General features: G+C 32.8%; 1 pseudogene; it reads left to right on the plus strand.

Moving 5' to 3' along the window:
* Positions 1-12,157, plus strand: part of LOC106472237 — a 45,389-nt pseudogene that overhangs the window by 4,585 nt on the left and 28,647 nt on the right.

Raw genomic sequence — 12,157 nt, forward strand, 5'->3', positions numbered from 1 at the left:
TATGAAGCAGTCGTCGACGTATCTGCAGTACAGTGCGGGGTGGTGGTCCTGCAGCACTTTGTTTTCCATGTGACACAGATAAAGTATACTTTCTTTCACAGTTTCACGTATTATGTAATCACAGACAGAATCCAACACTAATACTTTGAAGCTACAATTGACTCAACATGGACTAATATTTCGTGTTGTTTTATAAAACATACACTAATACTCATTCTGACTGATACAAGTTCTGCACAATAGCCTGTAGTAAAATACATTTGCTGTCTTAGACAGATATTAACACAAGCAGCTAAACTATCACCATATTACACCTATGAATTACATCCAATACAGTAAATATCATGGGAAAACAAACACCGGCAAAAAGTAGTCAAACAGTTGCTTTCCAACATATCTCACTTCCACTCACAGAAGAGCTTTGCCCAACTTGTACTGCCCTCTATATGCTCAAATGTTTTCTCGCCACTAGCCTTAATACTCCCACATACCCTCACATATATTCGTATGAGGCAACTGCGTGATAGCATGCAAATGAGCATGTGAAAACCCTCCACCAGCAGGAGCATGACACAACCCTCCACCAGCAGGACCATGACACAACCCTCCACCAGCAGGACCATGACACAACCCTCCACCAGTAGGACCATGACACAACCCTCCACCAGCAGGACCATGACACAACTCATGCTTTCTTATACGGAATTTTCAATCAGTTCCTTTTTTTAAGATAACTTGTTTCTAGTCCCCAGGAAGACTGGGGACTGACACTCCATCATCAACCTCTCTTCCTTGAACTGCTTCCTCAATTCACCATGAAGTTCTACCTATCTTTTTTGATGGGCTTTCACTCCTGGTCTTTGTACCTCCACATTCCTATCTCTCCAGCATTCTAGTTTTTTCATCATTTGGTCCATTGTGGTTGCATCTACCAATTCTGGGCACTTCAGTTCAGGCTAGCTTCAACCCCTACATTTTTGTTGGGTTGTCTAGGTCTTTGCCTGTCTTCTTCATTATATGGACGACTGGGACTGGTTGCTTCTAGCTCCTTTGCATGCCACCTCTTCCTTTTACTCTCAGTTTCTTCTTCAAGAGGCTACGCAAATTAAAACTATAGCAATATACTTCTTACCCTTATCATAGTTTTGTGTTTTAACCTTAACAAGGCAAGAATTAGTAGACTGTGGAACACCATACATCAAGTCTGCACTTTGACTTAATAATCCAATCTTACCTGTTCTCTGGTCATCTGGGTAAAAGACACATGCCATATGTTGGATCATTTACAAGTGACAAAAGTTTTTAACAATAAATTGAATTTGAGATTCTAAAATAATTCAGATGTATTGAAGTAGTCTTAGCAGTTATTGAGCAAATGACTACAAGCAAATTACTAAAGTCTGCTCAACAAGAAATTTTAAAGGCTTTATCATACCCACATATTATGCTGTATATATAACAAGTGAAATTTTTTAATGTGATTATGATACTAAATAATTAATTTTTCAACATCTTTAGTGCAGGGAGGTTGGTTATGAAACTCATGAAGAACTTCTGAAAGTACTGCATGAATTGCACACAGTAAGTGTTTTATTAACAAGTTTTGTCATGTCAGATGTTGAGCCTGAATGTAGGTAATACCTTATTGCTTTGGAAATTTACATTATTTCAAATGACTTGAACAGTGAACATGGAAAAAATGAGTATGTTGAAAGTATTTAAATATCTTAAGTATATATAGCATATTTAAATAAATTATGAATGCTTATTCTTCAGTTTTGATTACTCCATTTCAAATAATATATATAGAAATAATTGTAGATGATGTATTTGATTTTAATTTTAAAAATTATTAAAAGTATTAAGAGGAAAAAATATAAAATTTGTAGACATATTGTATAATGCTGATAAAGATACCAACTGATATTGAACCATCTGCTATTTAGTTTTAAAGTTTTGGATCTATGTGTTTTAATTTTTGCTCTTTGAGATTTATTTAATGCTTTGTTTCTTATTTGTACAACATTAAATTTATTTATGAGTAAAATTTTGTTTTATTTTGTTAGGAATATTAAGTTATTAGTCTGATGTGAAGATGAGTGAATGTTACAGAGTTAAATTTTTTTGCTGTAACTTTTATTTTTAATAAGAGTATGAAGACTTATCAAAGTTACCATGGTGAAGAATGTCAGGCAAAAAGCAAATTAAGAATTGTAGAAGCTCAGAGAGTCAAACTAGCACAATCAATACAGAATGAAAAGCTCCAGCAGTTAAAGAAATACAGGTTAATAGTGAAGGAAATTCAAAAGGTAAAGTCTGTTTTTATATGGTAATGAAGTAACTTTAAGGTAAAACACACTATGCATATATAATATGTAATATATAAACATATCATGCAAGTGAATTGTAATTATTATCAATTTCAGTGAACTCGTATACAAGTCACATTTTTAGGGTAAGAATTAATAACAGAACATTATTGATTTTGTTTTATTTAACATATTATTTATTTATTTTCATATGGTCAAGAATGTTATTAAGTTCATGTCATGTTAGCTGCCTTTGTTCTTCTGTCATTTTATTGAAGTCATGTCTATTCTGCCTATGAATGGGAATGCTTGTAATGCTGTACATTGTACAAGAATGTAGACAACAGTTTTCTTCAATGGTAGATCAGATACTATGTTTGAATGAGAATGACCAATCATGTGGCAAGTGCTAGTTACTTTTGGTAAACCAGATGTTTGCTGTGAAGTAAGGAACACTGAATTTAAACAATCAGGTAGATGATTTGTCCTGATCAGATTGTGCTTTTTTTCTTTTATATTCTGTCCAGTATCTTTGTTATTCTCACAAACTCAGGTATTCTGAGAAACACAGTATTACTTTTGTTTTGAGTTTATTTACTGATTATAAGTATTTTTTATTACAAATTACAACTTTTACAGTGAAGAAGAATATTTTTCTATCACTGGTGTGATCATTCTCAAGTACACAGGTTTTAACAGTAAAGAAAGCTTTTGTGTTTAAATCAACATTCAACAATCTAATAATGTATTTAAATTAGAATAATGATAGTGATTATTTATGCAAGTACATATCAATTTCCATGAATTGACAGATTATTTATTTATAGCTGAACAGAAAGTGAATAATTATGAAAATGTGGAATATACCGTGCAAAAGATTTAGATAAGATTAGGAATGTTTGGAGAAATAAAGATCAAAAACATATAGAAATGTACCTGGATATTTGTTAATTGTGGTATTGTTTAATTATATATGTGTATTACTAAGGCTTCTCTGACTTTCCTTCGTTATTGTCAGATTCATGTTTTAGTATGACAACATTCTGTTTAGAGAAACTGTGGTTGTTTTTGTTCATATGATCATGGACTTTGGCAAGGGTTTTTTTGGTGTTCTTTTAACATAATGTTCAAGTTACATCCTGTTTCACCTGTGTAAGAGGTTGGACAATTTTTGCACTATATTTTGTAAATCTTTCCTTGTGAGGTGGGTTTGTTATATAATTTTCATTCCAGGGGTGAAAATGAATCTAGTCATTATGTTTATGCTTGTCTTTTCCAACTTTTTGATAGAGGTATGCTAATATTTTCTTATATACGAGATAGTGCAAGTAATTAGGTTTCCTTTGTTTTTTGGAGTGTTTTTTGAGTTTGTTTATTAAACATTTATTGTCAGTGTGTTTTAAATTTTAATAGTTTGTGTAACCACTGAGAACTAGTTTATGTTAGTAAAGCATTGAGTCAAATTTGCAAATTCTTCATCAGTGTTCTCTGTGGTGCATATAGTATATGCTAAATATAGGAGGGTTTTTATAGTGCTTAGTTTCTGGTGAATTACATGATTAGAAAACTAGTTTATGTTAGTAAAGCATTGAGTCAAATTTGCAAATTCTTCATTAGTGTTCTCTGTGGTGCATATAGTGTATGCTAAATATAGGAGGGTTTTTATAGTGCTTAGTTTCTGGTGAATTACATGATTAGAAAACTAGTTTATGTTAGTAAAGCATTGAGTCAAATTCTTCATCAGTGTTCTCTGTGGTGCATATAGTGTATGCTAAATATACGAGGGTTTTATAGTGCTTAGTTTCTGGTGAATTACATGATTAGAAAATCACTGTATGTAATTTTTGCTGTAAGTATTTTTTCTATGAATTTTTGTGGTGAAGCCTTGGCAGTTCATGGGATTTTAACATTTAAAAAATTTATCGTATAGTTATTTTCATTTTCAGCTGTGAATTGTGTGTCTCGTTTTAAGGTCTTGTGAAATAATTTCTGCAGTATGTTGTATTGCCTCACGACAAGGGGTTTGAGGGAATATCAAAGCTTGACATAATGATGTTACTGTCTAACCTATGTATGTGTTGTAGAAGATGTGATGATTTTTGAATTGGATGCTTATTTTGGAGACAGAAGGTTCCAAAATCCAGTTTAAGTATTCACTAAAATATGAGCCTGACATTAACAGAAGAAAAATCAGAGAAACCTTATTAATAAAACCAAACAATCCTGCAATTAACGAATAACTAGGCATATCTCTATATGTTTTTGATTATTATTCCTCCAGACATTCTTAATCGTATGCACAACATATTCATTATATTCATATTTATTAACTTTTTATTTGTTTTTCTGTTCAGCTCTGAATAAACAATCTCAATTCATGCAAATTAATATATAACTACTGTCGATTCTTTAATTTAAATACATTGTTGATTTAAAAACAAAAACCTTCTTTACTGTTAAAACTTCCATACTTAGATTGATCGTAGTAGTGATTGAAATCTTATACTTCTTTTAAGAATACTCTTTTGCACCTTAAAAGCTGTAACTTTTAATAAAAAACAACTTTTTAATAGATAACGTGTTAGATCTCCTGTTATTCAATGGACCTATCTCATTGCTATAGGAGTATTCAGTTTTTACCTGAATATACTATTTATATATCTTTATATCTAAATATATTAGAGAGAGAGAGAGATCTAAAAGTGTATTGAACACTTCTTAAGGATTTTTCCTGCCTCCTTTTTTTTTGGCTTAGAAATGACATTTCAGGATCCACGTTGAATTCTTCTTCATCCTATCTCAAAATTAAAAGAGGAAACAAAAGAATTCCACAAGAAATAATGGTAACATATTAAATATGTCAATTAAACTTGATTGGGAAGAAGATCATAAAAAATATGTAGTTTAAACCATTTCAGCCATACAGTTCTTGTAACCTTGTTTCATAAGTAGCATCATTTTTAGCACTTATTTTGAACAAATTTGATTTCCAACAGCAGCACCAAAAATAAATCTCAAGCACACACACATAAACTACAAGTGACACTCACACACACACTGTAACTGTTTATATTGTCATCTTTTCAAAGAGAAAATGTTATTGTTTTATTGTTTAATTTAATTGTTATTCACACCTCAAAATAAATATAGATTGCTAGAATATAAACCCAAATACTCTTTTTGCGTTCAGCAACTTTACATTTGGAGTTCTTAATCAGTTATTAATTCAGACTGTTGGTTATTGTTACTTTGTATTTCATTTTAATTTTGCATTTCATTATTATGCTTGTTGTTGCTATATTTACTTTTGATTTTTAACATTATTCACAATAGTTGTGAATGTTATTTTGGTCATCATATGCCATTATTAAATTGTTGTTTTAGATTGTTTTTCTCATGTTGGAAATGCTTTATTATAAGATGAATAATCCAGATTTGTTTTACATATAATTTTGATTATATAAATTTCAGTTTTATATAGTAAAAACAAGTAATCTCTAGGCATCTTAGATTACACTTCAAGGTAAAGTGTTTTAAAATAGCTTGTATTTATAGTCACAGGTACTTGAGTTCAGTATTTCATTAAAGAATAAAATTCTCTACAAAAACTTTATGCTAAATAAAGGTAAATTTGCTAGAAAATTAACAATTTATTTCTGAAGCATAAATAGTTGAAATCCTTATTAAATTAGTTATATAATCCTAAAGCATTACCTATGTTAGGACGTCTTTTTTAGTTTTCTTTTACTTTTGTAATCAAATCACTAAATCAAGTTTAACTATGTTGTTGCTTTGGCTTAGGGAATTCTCAGTATGTTATGATAGTTACTGATATAATTCATTTAATTTCTGCTTAACTCTCACAGCGACAGTCAAAGCACAATGATGCCAGACTCAAGTCTCTCAAAGCTCGTAATGATTATGTTTTGTCTATGAATGCAGCAAATGCAGCTGTTCAAAAATATTTTGTGGATGATCTTTCAGATCTAATAGACGTAAGTGTTAATCTTCTCTGACCTTATAGTAATATCTTGTACTTTTGTTGTTATAAAAAAAAAAAGTGTATGCATTGGCTTTAGTTGTTTACACTTTTTAATTTTCTAATTAAAATATTTAAGTTTAGTTAAGTTCCAGGTTTTGTTTTACCTGTGTGTGGCAAAATCAGAAACATTTGTATGCTTCAGAGTCAAATATAAAGTTAAAAATTTGCTTAATTCAATTTGTTGAAAGAGAAGGTGATTTTCTGGTTTTATTTGTCTTGTTTTTCCCATTTTAATGTTTATTCTTTATCAGATTACAAATTTTGTTTAATTTTCTTCTGTTGTAAATTAAAGTTTTAACTACAGACAAGAATAATTAAGATTGCTTACATGAGTCATTTAGAACATATATGTGAATTAACACTAGAAGTAGACTATATGTATGTATGTATAAAGTAACAAAAGGTATCTTCATTTGTTTATATCTTTTTTATTATTTTAAAGGAGAATAACTGACCTCTAATGTTAGGCTTAACAGTGTTGTCAATAGGCTACTTGTATTTAGTATTGATTATTTAGTCCTAGGATATGATGGTTAAAGAGTAATGTAAATCTCAAGCAGTCACAGTTTGCTAAGTGCAAGGCCTATTTTTTTATTTGGGAATTCAGGAGTAACATGCACATTTATGGAAGCTAGTAGTGAAGCAGTTTGTATGTAGATATTGTAGGTTGGCGGTGAAATTTGAGGCTGTCCTAAATAGGGAAGAAGCTATAAATAAAGGGAAGAGTAAATTGTGGGAAATGGCAGCAGTATTTAAAGAAGAAATTCACCTTTTGCATGCAAAGGATGTAGTGGTTAATAATGGCTTTCAAGAAGTTAAAAACAGTGCTAAGAAGCTTGTAGTAGTGGATTTAATTGTAAAGAGTAGGTTATTTCTGACAGAGCAAGTAATATATTTAAGGGTGCTAGCAGTGTTGTAGTCGTTTTAATGCACATAAGGGTTAATAGCATAAGGAAGGGTAGGTCAGGAGAGCTAATTGTTAAGTACAAGGGTTTAATAAAGGCATTCAAAGAAAAGGACCATTGTTGAATATACAAGACTGTTTAGTGTAGACATTATTATTTAACTTATTTTGTGAGTTAATATTTAATGATTTGTTTAGTTTTTCATAACAAGACAGTTAAAAGTTAATCATTTTAAAGGCAATATTATGACAAGTTTGGTTGCGTAACACTGTACGAGTCGTACGTTATGTGTGCAATTACATTGTTGTCCAGGCTTAACTAATATTGTTGACGTCACATTACTAGTACCTTCAGTATTTTTCTAGTTACCTTATCTGAGTATTGTTAAATCATCACATTGCATAGTTTAGTGAAAATTTCAGAGGCCTCAGTGATCAACATATGTTGACCAAAAGAGAAGAAGTAAAAAGTTAGCTGACGTGTGAGTGATTTGCCATAATGGGTGATATTTTAAAGTGAGTTTCACAGTTTAAATAGAGATAAGAATAATAATTTATCTTGTCAAAGAAGAGTGGGCTGAGGATTCTTCTATAGTAGGTGTTTGTGACTTATTGGTGATAAATTCAACAATAAATGGACAACACACACTCCACTTGCTTTAAAATAATATATTCAAAACAAGTCAAACTATGTACACAAATTCTTTACACAATGGATATCACAGTTGTATCTCCATCTCTAAATAGTTCTGTTTTTTTATAAAAAGTCCACTTAGGCTGTTTCAATTACTTTAGAATCCAATTGACCAGATGAACTTTTTTCTCTACTTTTATCACAATAGCATCAGTGAATAATTCACTTACGTTACCATGTGGGTTATCACAGTTGTATCCCAAACCTTAAATAATTCCCTTCTTTTCGTCAAAGTCCACACAGGCTGGGTTCAATTACTTTAGAACTCCTCTTTCTATCCATTTATCAAAATGTGACATGGTTATGCAGAGTAATTGTAATCTCTACACCATTTTCGTCACCACTACAGTTGTGCGTATATATATAGGCCTATTTATTTCCGCTATAATTCACGTCTTCTCCTATTGTTGTTTACCACTGTATAATCCTGGTTAACTCGCCAAATGTTAGGGTTTTAAATGGTGAGCATCTTGGGTTAAAAGATAGTGAAATACAAAAGTTTGTTAAAAAACAACTAGAACTAGAGAGAGAGAGAGAGAAGAGCAGCAACAGAAGAGAGATAGGAGGAGAGACAGAGAAAATAGGAAGAAAGACTGAAAGAAGAACAGTAAATAGAGAGAGAATAAGAGCACAAATTGAGAATAAAGAAAGGAGAGAGAGGAAGGATTGCAAATATAGAGAATAAAAGCACAAACTGAGATTGCAAAGCTCACCCAACAAAAAGATGAAGGACCCAAGAATGACAATGGGGGTCATGGCTAGCTGACCCAAGGTGGCCAAATTTGATGAACAGAAAGAGTACATGGATGCTTTCCTGGAGGGATATGAAAGATGTGCCCAAAGTCAAAACTGGGACAAAGGAAACTGGGCATCTTGTCTCAGCCCACTTCTCACAGGAAAAGTCCTACAAGTATATGCATGCATGATGTCATGAGTATGACAAATTAAAAGTGGCCTTGCTGAAATGATATGAACTTAGGGAAGAAGTTTTTCATTGGAAGTTCATGGAAAGTCAAACCTGACACTGGAGAAAATGTATTTCAGATTGTGTCACGTCTATGGTGATACTTCACAAGATGGACTGACATGGCCAAATGTGACAATAGTTTTGAGGAACTGGCAGATCTACTAATATGAGAATGGTTCATGATCAACTAATATGTCACTGTTCCTAAAGGAGAGAGCACCAAAAGATGTAGACAAGATGATCAAGCTGGCAGAACAGTATATGGAAGCCCATGGAGGTAGTATAACTGGCAAGTCCAAAAATATACAGTTAAGGTCGAAACCAGTTGTAGTTGACCAGGAACAGGAGTCTACCAAAGATGACAGGAGATTAACAGACAAATTGGAGAAAATGCATTACTTATTATAAAATAGGGCACATTGCAAAGGATTGCCAAGTCCCTTTCCTACAAGCAACAGGAGAAATCTCAACATGAAGCAGTTAGAGCTACTTTCAAAGATAGTGCTGGCAAGAAATAAGAAAAAAGTAACTGTCAGCATGGGTGCTGTTGCCAGAAGAAACAGAATCAAGGCAACTCATCAGATTCATCACAAGAAGGAAGTGCCTTTTTCATGATTGATCATTGCATGGCTAATGGTTGGCCGAAGTTAGCCAATGGATCAAAAGTACCAGTAGTGATCAGAGCATGTTACAGATATCAATAGGTGGCAACAAATCATAATATGCTAAAGGCTATGTCAGTGAAGGTTCTGCGAGACACTAGATGCAGTAGTGCAGCAGTGAGAACCAGTCTAGTATCTGATAACTTGATGACAGGCAAGGTACGCCTGTGTGTGCTAATTGATGGGACAGTGAGAAAGTTTCCCATAGCAAAAATAAAGGTGGATACTCCATATTATGTAGGAGACCTTGAAACCATGTGTATCAAGGAACCAATATACGACTTGATAATTGGAAACATACCAGGTAGTAGGAATTTGGAGAAAACAGAAAGAAGATTGATGTGGCATCTGCAGTCACCACAAGAGCTTAAGGGGAAAAAACAAGCAGAATATCAAGCCTCTTAAAGTCTCGAAAAGTGACGTCCTGAGTGTAGGTTCATGGGAGCAGAAGAAAGACATTTCTCTGCAGAAACCTTGGGACAGTGCCAGAGAAAAAGTTGAACACAAGAGAAAAAGGAAAGAGACTTACAAAACAGAGGAACAGAAAGGAATATTGAACTGGACCTATCAAAGCAGTTCTACTGTGGAAGCCAAACCCATCAAAGACAGTGATAAGAACTTGTATAACTTGATGACCAAGGGTCAACATTTCAAGGTCGGACAGAGGTTTTAGTTCTGCTACCCACAGCCAACAACAAACTCACCCAGCAGTGTAAAGGACCTTTCGTAGTACAGGAAGTGATCAACAGAATGCATTATAAGGTGAGTGTGGATGGGACAACCAAGGTCTACCACACCAATCTGTTGAAGAGGTACTATGAGGGGAAAGAAGACCTAACAGATGCAAGGCCAGATTAAGGCAGGGGGCTGGTGGAGCACACTTAAAAAAAAATTACATGAATTCGAAAATGTATGTATTCCCACATAAACAGTGGGTTTAGCATTTAAAAAAAAACTGTAAACACATGCGGCCTTAGTCATTTGTGATACGCCAAGATTTGTTACAGAAAAAACGTTACTGAAACATATACACAATTTCAGATGATCCCTGAAATAGAATATTATTGAATGACTAGAACTGCACATGACATGAAAAGGATGAAATCTGTCTAGCATGCAAGAGCTACATCACATCTTTGAACGCGTGTCTGTCAGTAGTGGATACAGGAGTGGTGTTCCTGGGGTTCAAACCCCACTGTTTTTGATGCGAAGTGCCCTTAATATGCAACATATTTTTCATTGTTTATGGATTTTGTAAAATCTGAAAAAAAGAATAATTATAAAAATTTAAAAACAACTCGTTATATACATTTCATTACGTCATTTTCCCTTTACGAGCCCTCCAGTGGCACAGTGGTATGTCTGCAGACTTACAATGCTAGAAATTGGGCTTCTATACCCGTGGTAGGCAGAGCACAGATAGCCCTTTGTGTAGCTTTGTGCTTTACTACAAACAAACAAATAAACCCTATGCAAGATGATTCTACACCTAAAGGAGACTTAAATTGACTTTATAGAGGTACTGCGAGCTATAATCTCCATTTCCCAGAGGTGTCAGGAAAATCATTCACGTTCTTCATGCACTCTTTTTCATATGATCACATTTTTAAATTGGCAGGAAACCAGAAATTGTTACAATGTTGAATGCACTTGTGAACAGACTCAGGGTCGTCAATTGTCCATTAATATTACAAGTATAAGAACAAGTCATTCACTGATATGGTAAACTTGTCACTTTACAAAGTGAAATTTAGTATACGTGCATGGATATGACTTTATAAGGGGTCAGATGTTGTAATCATGCTACAATTTTCATGTAGTAATAAACATGGTACTTTACCATACTACAATATTAACAGCTAGAAAGGAAGGAGGACAAAGTCTTAAACATAGCTGATTGTTCCTGGTACACACAAGAATAGACCGAAATACCAATAAAAAATTAAAGCAAGACTGTAAAATTCGCAATGGACAAAGAGTGAAAAGAGAAATATATTAGATTAATGGACAAACGAAAATTTTTCATGGACAGGCAGTTTCAGAATTGACAAATTGTAGATTAAAGCTACTTGGGATAAACAATTGTGGTTTCATGTTACAATTTGAAGTCACTCCAGAAAGAAAAAATGGTAATTTAGATTTATTTCGTTTCTTTCTTTTCTTTCTTTCTTTTTTTTTTTATGTGGTTACAAGGTCGGTTAATTTGATCAATCTTGTATACAGTTAAGGTAGAGAAAACAGATAAAATATAAAATTTGACTGAAAAAATTTTTGAGATGTATTTAGAAGGTTTTAGAGAATGCACAAGTGACATTTGAGATTTTTGAGTTGAAGAAAAGTATTTTTAATCTCAACATTAAATCACTTTGTACTCAAACTGGTCAAATATAGCCCCGATATATTCACAGACAAATTTCAGTAAAAATACTTCATTATAAAAAAAACAACTTATTTTTGTGTATAAACGACTTGTAATGTTTACTCAAAGTCTGTAAATTTTGTGAAGATACACGTAGTGCATTAAAAGTTATAGTATTAAAACTATATAATAGTAAAAAAATGTTCACATGGTCACCGAG

The sequence above is a fragment of the Limulus polyphemus genome, unplaced genomic scaffold, assembly GCF_000517525.1.
Source record: "Limulus polyphemus unplaced genomic scaffold, Limulus_polyphemus-2.1.2 Scaffold5181, whole genome shotgun sequence".
In the NCBI taxonomy this organism is placed as follows: domain Eukaryota; kingdom Metazoa; phylum Arthropoda; class Merostomata; order Xiphosura; family Limulidae; genus Limulus; species Limulus polyphemus.